Genomic DNA, 8,160 nt, shown 5'->3' on the forward strand with positions numbered 1-8,160 from the left:
CCCAGTATTATATTCATTGGGGGCCAGTGCGGCCCCCCCTCCCTCCCCAGTATTATATTCATTGGTGGCCAGTGCGGCCCCCCCTCCCCAGTATTGAATTCCTTGGTGGCCAGTGCGGCCCCCCCTCCCTCCCCAGTATTATATTTATTGGTGGCCAGTGCGGCCCCCCTCCCTCCCCAGTATTATATTCATTGGTGGCCAGTGCGGCCCCCCTCCCTCCCTACCCAGTATTATATTCATTGGTGGCCAGTGCGGCCTCCCCTCTCCCCCCCTAATTAAAATCACCCCCCCCCATCATTGGTGGCAGCGGAGAGTTCCGATCGGAGTCCCAGTTTAATCGCTGGGGCTCTGATCGGTTACCATGACAGCCAAGACGCTACTGCAGTCCTGCCTGCCATGGTTACTTAGCAATTTTAGAAGCATTATACTTACCTGCGATGTCTGTGACCGGCCGGGCGCTCCTCCTACTGGTAAGTGAAAGGTCTGTGCAGTGCATTGCTTATAGCAAAGACCTTTCACTTACCAGTAGGAGGAGCGCCCGGCCGGTCACAGACAGCGCAGGTAAGTATAATGCTTCTAAAATTGCTAAGTAACCATGGCAGCCAGGACTGCAGTAGCGTCTTGGCTGCCATGGTAACCGATCGGAGCCCAGCGATTAAACTGGGACTCCGATCAGAACTCTCCGCTGCCACCAATAATGGGGGGGTGATTTTAATTAGGGGGGGGTGGAGAGTGGAGGCCGCACTGGCCACCAATGAATATAATATTGGGGAGGGAGGGAGGGAGGGAGGGGGCCGCACTGGCCACCAATGAATATAATACTGGGGAGGGAGGGGGGCCGCACTGGCCACCAATGAATATAATACTGGGGAGGGAGGGAGGGGGGCCGCACTGGCCAAAAATGAATTTAAAACTGGGGAGGAAGGGGGTCTGGCCCCTGCTGCCTGGCAGCACCTGATCTTTTACAGGGGGCTATGATACGCACAATTAACCCCCTGAGGGGTTATTGTGCAGATCACAGCCCCCTGTAAGAGATTGGGTGCTGCCAGGCAGCAGGGGGCAGTTATGTACACAGTTCTTTTAGTATATTCTAACTTGAAGCGTCCCCATCACCATGGGAATGCCTCTGTGTTAAAATATACTGTCGGATATGAGTTTTCATGAAAAAAACTGTTATGCAGACGGATCCGTTCTGAACGGATGCAAGCGTTTGCATTATAGGAACGGATCCGTCTGTGCAGACACGAGACGGATCCGCTCCGAACGCAAGTGTGAAAGTAGCCTTAGTGAGCACTTCTTCTTTGCCGAGATAATCCATCCTACCTCACAGGTGTGGCATATCAAGGTACTGATTAGACAGCATGAATATTGCACAGGTGTGCCTTAGACTGCCCACAATAAAAGGCCACTCTGAAATGTGCACCGTTTTTCCTTACTGGGGGGAAGGGGGACAGAAAACCAGTCAGTATCTGGTGCAGCCACCATTTGCCTCACGCAGTGCAACACATCTCCGTCGCATAGAGTTGATCAAGTTGTTAATTGTGGCCTATGGAATGTTGGTCCACTCCTCTTCAATAGCTGTGCGAAGTTGCAGAATATTGGCAGGAACTGGAACACGCTGTCGTATACGCTGATCCAGAGCATCCCAAACATGCTCAATGGGTGACATGTCCAGTGAGTATGCTGGCCATGCAAGAACTGGGATGTTTTTTGCTCAGTGTATGTATTCTTGCTAGATACAGCTGTATGGAACACCATAACCTACTACTCTATTCCATATTGACTTTTTTGTGGTACACTGACGAATACTGACCAGATAGAGGCTTTCTGATTCATTCTGAATCCAGCCTGAATAATACCTGTATGCCTCCATATAAAGACTTGGTAGAATGACAGTGATAGGCTCATCTATAGCTGTTGTAGCTTTATTACTTCCAAGTTTCTGCTTTTTCCCAGTACACTGCCACATTTCCACCCTCTTCAGTAAAGCCATGAATGACCTTTTTTTTTTTCAGAACGAACAATATTTTCTCAACGATGTAATAAAGTGTTGCTGTGTTTTAAAACTCAGCCAAAGACATATTTCCACAGCGTTTCATTGTGTCTTGTATTTTGTCTGAGCATAATTAGCAAATTGTATACAGACATTTCTGTGCTTAGAAACTGCATATTCAATATTTGTTCGGCCAAATCTAGCCTCCAGCTATGAGAGGCCCTGTGACAGCGTTTGAAAATATGCAGTATAAAGACCAGCACTCCGTAATTCCAATGATGAAAAAAAGTTTTCTTTTTATTCGTCACCCATGTGTGACGCGCGTTTCGACACTAGTTTGTGTCTTTATCAAAGTACAGGTGATAACAGCGTTTGAAAATAGTCCACACACCTTTTTGACAAAGGAGTAAACTCCTCTTCCTGAGATGTCTCCAAGGAATACGTCTGTTGCATGCACTGTAATCCAATAACTACCAACTACCGCACCCACATATCAATTTGTACAGTTCACATATAGACTCCTGTCCACCCTGAAAAAGGGCACACCCAACAGATAAATAATCAAAAACAAGTTTTGTCTTTTTTTTTTTTGGTTGCTTTTTTTAATTGATAATATGATTGTGGTGCACCTTTCGCAGTGATTTATGTATTTCTATATGTGCATCCACACATTATCCCATCTTGTGTAGGATGCCTTTGTGGTGCATGTGGTCCGCTTCCGACATCTTCCATTGTATGCATTTTTGCTGGGGATTGCCGTTAGCAGCGGATCACATGCGGAGGAATTGCTCCCATAGGTATAAACACGCCACAGTGTTTGGGGCTTTTGAGCATTTCCTCCCATTTAGGCCACTTTATTTCTGTTTATTTATTTAATTGAAAAAAGTCTAGCATGTTATTTTATCTTTAAAAAGTTTTTTCCATCTACAAATGTATACGTATTTGGAAAGAACCTGTCACCCCTCTCTTGACATGCCTGTTTTAATAGCGTCATGAATTCCCCATGAAATAATAATTTTGGAGTATCTATTCTTATAGCTCTAAAGGACTCTGCATTGTCTTATTTCTTTATTATTACTCCTAGAAATGCATCAATACATTGACAATGGGTTGTTACCAGTTGGCGGGAAGACGTCACTAGACACACTGACATTTTCCAGTCAGTGCTGACAGTGCCACAGTATATAGGGACACACCCCTTTAACAAGGGAAAAGGTAACGTGCAGTTGTAAACCTATTCAGAAACATCAGCGGGGGATCAGTGAGTAAAGTTTGTTTGTTAGTTTACCCCAATCTAAACACATTTTATTTAAAATGAATCCTCAATGTTGGGACAACACTGCTACCCTGCCATTCTGTCTTTGGTTAGAAATGGCCTCCAAGATTGCTAGGGTACCTGTCACCACAAATGCAGTGCAATATGCAGGCAGCATGTTATAGAGTAGGAGAAGCTGAGTATATTGATATATACACTATAGTTTTACTGGAAAAGATTCAATAAAACCTGTAATTTATACATTTATACTTTGCTTTTTTAATCTCCTGTGAATACCTATCGGTACAGGAGGGAGGTGTTAACAGTGATTGATAGCATTGTGTGTATAAGTGTGTATAATAGATAGCTGTCAGTCACTGTACTGACAGGTAATTGAAAAAGCCAAAGACAAATGTATAAAATACAAGCTTTACTGAATCTGTCTGCTCTATAACATGCTGCGTGCAGATCACACTGCATTTTGTGGTGATAGGTTCCCTTTAACATCTGCATAACTAGTGGATTCTCACATCTATGGGTTGATGTGAATAATGTTGAATTATTATTAGTCTTGTATGCTCTTACATATTTCAACCATGAATCTTGGTCCTCAGCTTTTAGACCTTGATATAACTTGTACTGTTTATCATGATGCTTATTATCTTTCTTTATGTTCTTAAAGGGAACCTGTCACCGGGATTTTGGGTATAGAGCTGAGGACTTGGGTTGCTAGTTGGCCACTAGCACATCCGCAATACCCAGTCCCCATAGCTCTGTGTGCTTTTATTGTGCAAAAAAAACTATTTGATACATATGCAAATTAACATAAGAGTCCTATCTTACTTGTGTGACCAGAAAAGAGTCATATTTTCAAGCTCTGACTCATCTCAGGTTAATTTGCATATGTATCAAATCGGTTTTTATTCACAATAAAAGCACACAGAGCTATGGGGACTGGATATTGCGGATGTGCTAGCGGCCATCTAGCAACCCATGTCCTCAGCTCTATACACAAAATCCCGGTGACAGGTTCCTTTTAACTTGGATTATTAGGGTGGGTTCACACTAGCGTTAGGGATTCCGTTATGGCTTTCCGTTATAACATGGTTATAACGGAAAATAACGGAATCCATAAGACGGAAGAACGGATCTGTTCTTCTGCCCATAGACTTGTATTATGACGGAATGCAAAATGGAAGCCTTTAAAAGGCATTCCGTTTGCTTTCCGTCCTAATAGAAGTCTATGGGAAAGCATAACGCATCCGTTGGACCAATACGGATCCGTTTTGATTCCCATAGACTTCTATTTGGACGGAGAGCAAACACAATGCCTTTTAAAGGCTTCTGTTTTGCATTCCGTCATAATACAAGTCTATGGGCAGAAGAACGGATCCGTCCTTCCGTCTTATGGATTCCTGACACTGTGCACCAAACGCCAAATTTCTGGTTGTGAAGTGGTGTTTTGTAAGTCAAATGGAGATTTTTTAGCAGACCAGTACGTCGTATACCTCGAATTTACGTGACCTAAAAAATAAAGCCAAACTTCGTCCCTAATAAAGTACAGCAATGGCTTGAAATGCCTGTTAGCCGTCATAGTCAGCAACCAAGTCAAGTAATTTACATTTTTAGCTTTGTCAGACTCTTTAAGTTCCTGCAGACATGTTATTTGGTACGGTTTCAGGTTCAGAGATTTCAACACTCGCTGACACGTTGTTCGTGATACACCAAGTGCTGAGAAAGTCTTCGAGTTGGGGCTACTTGCAATCCGCTGCTGAATTTTATGCACAACTTCAGCCATTCTGATTGATGGAGGCCTCGGTTTCTTCATGTTTGCAACAGAGCCAGATTGATGCCTTCTCCGAACCAGACTCTGAATAAGGGTTCATTCACATCAGTATTTTGTAATCCACATCCGTTCCGCAAATTTACGGAACGGAATGCGGACTCATTCATTTCAATGAGCCTGCAAAAAATGCAGACAGCACTCAGTGGGCTGTCCGCATCCGTTTTTCCGTTCCGTTATGTGGATCCACAAAAAAAATAAAGCTTGTCCTACTATTGTCCACAGAATGCGGTCCGTGGTCCCATTGTAGTCAATGGGTCTGCAAAAATGCGAATGACATGCAGAATGCATCAATATGTCATCCGCATGTCATCCGCAATTGTGGATCCATTTCCAGGAAATAGAAAGAAATTTTATTTAAGTACCCTAGCAACATATATTCCTCCTTCCGTTTTTTTTTTGCTGAAAAACGGAATGGATGCGAATATACAATTGGTAAAAACTGAAGGTTTTTGCGGAAATACGAATCCACAAAAAACTGAAAGAAAATCTGAAAAACAAAAATATTGATGTGTGAATGGACCCTAAAACTTTTAGCTGGTGTTTTTGTTCCTGGGTACTTGTCAGCAAAGGTCTCTTGCACTTCGCCATCTTTCTGACACAATAGGCCACTTTTATCAAACTCAGTCTTAGTTACCCATAGCAACCAATTAGAGCTCAGCTTTTAGTTCCTACAGAGCTCTGAAAAAATGAAAGCTGAGCTCTGATTGGTTGCTATGGACATTTAAGACAGATTTACTATTAGTCAATTTGATTTGAAGATATTGGAGGCATGCTACTTTTTCATTGGCCACTCTTGTATAAAGGTCCTGCCACATGGTGTGGCTGTGCTGCAATGGGTACACAGTACCTTGCAGTCTTGTTCCAATAATAGAAATATATGCTGCATCCTGAAGGCCACAATTACCGTAGCTATGTCCTTAAGGGCACATCCTGATGGTGTAGCTAGCTGTATTTGACCTAGTCACGACCACCTATGGCAGCCAATGGGCGCACAATTTTGCAGCTAAAAATTGTGCACCCATTGGTTGACATGCATGGATGTTTTTTGCTCTAACAATGCCAGCTGCACCATGGGGTTATACTCTTAAGCCTTTTTTCACACGGGCGAGATTTCTGCGCGGGTGCAATGTGTGAGGTGAATGCATTGCAACCGCACTGAATCCGGACCCATTCATTTCTATGGGGCTGTGCACATGAGCGGTGATTTTCACGCATCACTTATGCTTTGCGTGAAAATCGCAGCATGCTCTATATAGTGCGTTTTTCACGCAACGCAGGCCCCATAGAAGTGAATGGGGCTGCGTGAAAATCGCAAGCATCCGCAAGCAAGTGCGGATGCGATGCGATTTTCACGCATGGTTGCTAGGAGATGATCGGGATGGGACCCGATCATTATTTATTTCCCTTATAACATGGTTATAAGGGAAAATAATAGCATTCTTAATACAGAATGCTTAGTAAAATAGGAATGGAGGGGTTAAAAAACTAATGAAAAATAATTTAACTCACCTCATCCACTTGTTCTCACAGCCCGGCTTCTCCTCTGTCTTCTTCTTTGAGGAAAAGGACCTTTGGTGACGTCACTGCGCTCATCACATGGTCCATCACATGATCTATCACCATGGTGATGGATCATGTGATGAGCGCAGTGACGTCACCAAAGGTCCTTTTCTTCAAAGAAGAAGAAAGAAGAGAAGCCGGGCTGCGTGAACAAGTGGATTAAGGTGAGTTTCATATTTTTTTTTAACCCCTCCATCACTATTTTACTAAACATTCTGTATTAAGAATGCTATTATTTTCCCTTATAACCATGTTATAAGGGAAGATAATAAAATCTACGCAACACCTAACCCAAACCCGAACTTCTGTGAAGAAGTCGGGTTTGGGTCTGGGTACCAAACATGCCGATTTTTCTCACGCGAGTGCAAAACGCATTAAAATGCTTTGCACTCGCACGGAAAAATCGTGCATTTTCCCACAATGCACCCGCATCCTATTTGGCCCTCACACGCGACGCCCGTGTGAAAGAGGCCTGAGAGTATTTTTGTTTATACGGTAAGTGCCAAGAAAGCCCAAATGAATCACTGTGACCTGTGTTGTTATAAAGGAAAAAAGTAGGAATCATTTTCATAGTTGCTGCATGTTCACTTTTACCAAAGCCTATACATATTACCATTAGTGGATTTAATGGCAGAGCAAATTTGTTCTGAGTCTTTGAAGAGTTGAGAATGGTATTCTGAATCTATCTGGAAGGAGTTTGATTGCTGCTTACTATTTCAGATGCTTAATGCCTCATTTTAAACTTGGTTTAATATCTAAATGCTTCAAAATCACAAGGAGGAATTGAGATATCAGTTTATACAGCTTATATTTGTCATTATATCTAAAATAATACAAATACTCATATTAATTACCAAAATGTTCATTCCAAAGGACAGTGTGGTGTCTTGATGATTAGTACTGCTGTCTTGCAACATTTAATCAAATTTACAAATCCTGTACATGGCATAAACTAAGACCATTTTCACATATGCGTTCCGGCAAAGAATACTGCAAATCAGCCGGACAAAAACCGCTGTGTGCCGTTTCTGTTGGCAAGCTGTTCTCTGTCAGAAATGCCGTGCAATGCTGCAAATGTGAAACAGGTTGTCTAGACATGCACTAAATTTATCACAGTGGCTCAGGTTGGTTGATCAATTTGGTGCACTCCCTTTCCAGAAACAGAATTAGTCAGGGTAAAACAAATTCTGCAGGGTAAAACAAATATCAGGTTTTTAGCAAAAATATTTTGATCTAAAAATACCTGTGCCATCCACCGCAGCAAGATGACATCAATACGGATGGGAATCTAACTCTAAACCTACCTCTATTCTGTTCGTGGCCATATAAATTCTAGGGGAGCAGAACCCATAAATGTACTGTGACTGCAGGGGCGTTGCTAGGGTCTCAAAAGATCCGGGGCCCAAGCCCCAATGAATATGGCCCAGTTCTCCAAGTCGTTCCCCCTCCCCCCCCCCCCCCCCCACACAGCATTTTTCTGTACTTGCTATACAGCAGCACATACCT

The sequence above is a fragment of the Bufo bufo genome, chromosome 2 (assembly GCF_905171765.1).
Source record: "Bufo bufo chromosome 2, aBufBuf1.1, whole genome shotgun sequence".
Classification (NCBI taxonomy): domain Eukaryota; kingdom Metazoa; phylum Chordata; class Amphibia; order Anura; family Bufonidae; genus Bufo; species Bufo bufo.